The sequence below is a fragment of the Acomys russatus genome, chromosome 27, assembly GCF_903995435.1.
Source record: "Acomys russatus chromosome 27, mAcoRus1.1, whole genome shotgun sequence".
Classification (NCBI taxonomy): Eukaryota; Metazoa; Chordata; class Mammalia; order Rodentia; family Muridae; genus Acomys; species Acomys russatus.
Genome location: NC_067163.1, coordinates 22,422,580 through 22,424,278, shown reverse-complemented (window position 1 = coordinate 22,424,278; position 1,699 = coordinate 22,422,580). Strand labels below are relative to the sequence as shown.

Genomic DNA, 1,699 nt, shown 5'->3' with positions numbered 1-1,699 from the left:
TATAGACTTGCTCACAAGCCAATCAGATGGAGGCATTTTTTAAATTTTATTTTTATATTGAAAATAGATTCTATTCATAGAATATATTCTGATTATGGTTTCTCCTCCCCCACTACTCCTCCCAGTTCCTCCACACCTCCCTTCTCATCAAGCTCTCCCATCCAGATGCACACCCACGCCTTTTCTGTCTCTCCTTAGAGGAAAGAAAGGCATCCATAGGATAAAAATAAAATGAATAAAACAATAAAATACAAAAAGATAAGTAAAAAGCAAACAATCTCAAATATGAGCAAACAACCAAACTAGAAAAAAGAGTCAAAGTCACCGTTATGTCTGGTCTTTATCACAGTAACCAATTGCTTGTTTGGTATTTGCCTTTCTCCAAAACCATGGAACACTTCACAGGTTTGCATGTTGCCCTTGGTGGGGACCATACTAATCTTCTCTGTATCCTTCCAATGGTATGTATACATGTGGCTGAGGAAAGCAAGGGAAGCATTTTCTCAGTAGGAGTTCCTTCTCCCAAGATGACTCTCTAGCTTGTGTCAAGTTGAAAAATGAGAAGGGAAAAAGAAGAAAGAAAAGAAAAGAAAAACCAAAACAAAATACCTATCCATGTGCAGGCCTGCAATCCCAGCTAGTGAGGAGGCTGCACAGGAAGATTATGAGTTTGAGGCCAGTCCGAGTGATACAGTGAGAGCGTTTTAAAGAAAGCAAGGAGAGAGGAAAGGAGATGTGAAAGATCTCAGCAAACGAGTACTCAGATCGCCATGTAACTTTCAGCATTGTTTACATCGATCAGAGATGATAATAATTGCAATAACAGATATTCAGTTCTCATGTGCAAGATACTATACTTTATACACACTGCCCAATTTAATCTCTGCAACCAATTTATAAAGTGGGAATTTTCCAGGCTGAGAAAATTAATGTATTATTATGCTCACGGTCAGAGACAGTACAGAGCTCAAAGGCAGCATATATCCCAACTCAAGTTGTAAGAATGTCAGTTCTAGGGGATCTGAGCCTTCTTCTGGCATCCGCAGATACTTCATGTGCATAATACATAAACAACATAAAATTTGCAAATTTTAATTTCAATCATTTTCTCACAAACCTCCCCTAGTTTTTTTCCTCCTTTCTTTTTTGTATTGTCAGATTGTTTCCCTCAGGAATTTTTCTGAATCCCTTGAGTTCATGTGTCAATACATTTTTTTGTAATATACATAGATAGATGGTAGATAGATAGATAGATAGATAGATAGATATACAGATAGATAGATAAAGTATAGGTATAGATATAGATGGACTTTAGTGTGCATATATAAGCCTGCACGCAAAGGTCCAGAGTCAAAAGTCTCTAAGTCAAGTGAGAACCACTCTAAACATTTCAGCTAAGACAGCCGTTTAAAAAAAAAAAAATCTCTTATTTTATTGAATGCCATTTTACCAAAGCTGCTATCTAGATTCACAGTATGTAATGGATGAAATATCAGATGTTTAAAAAATGGTGGCAAAAGTATCCAATAACAGAAGATAAAGGTTGTTACTTTTATGCTATGTATTCCTCTAAAGCTTTTTTTAGATTTATTTGTTTTTATTTTATATATGTAGATGTTTTGCCTGCATGTTTGTTTATGTATTATGCACATGAAGTATCTGCGGATGCCAGAAGAAGGCTCAGATCCCCTAGAACTGA

The 1,699-nt window shown here is 36.1% G+C and overlaps 1 non-coding gene across 1 annotated transcript; it reads right to left on the bottom strand.

Annotated features, from left to right (window-relative positions):
* Positions 1–383: 383 nt before the first annotated feature.
* Positions 384–490, bottom strand: LOC127210393 (U6 spliceosomal RNA). Its single transcript, XR_007833301.1, has one exon. It is a non-coding gene; the product is annotated as a U6 spliceosomal RNA (small nuclear RNA).
* Positions 491–1,699: the final 1,209 nt, after the last annotated feature.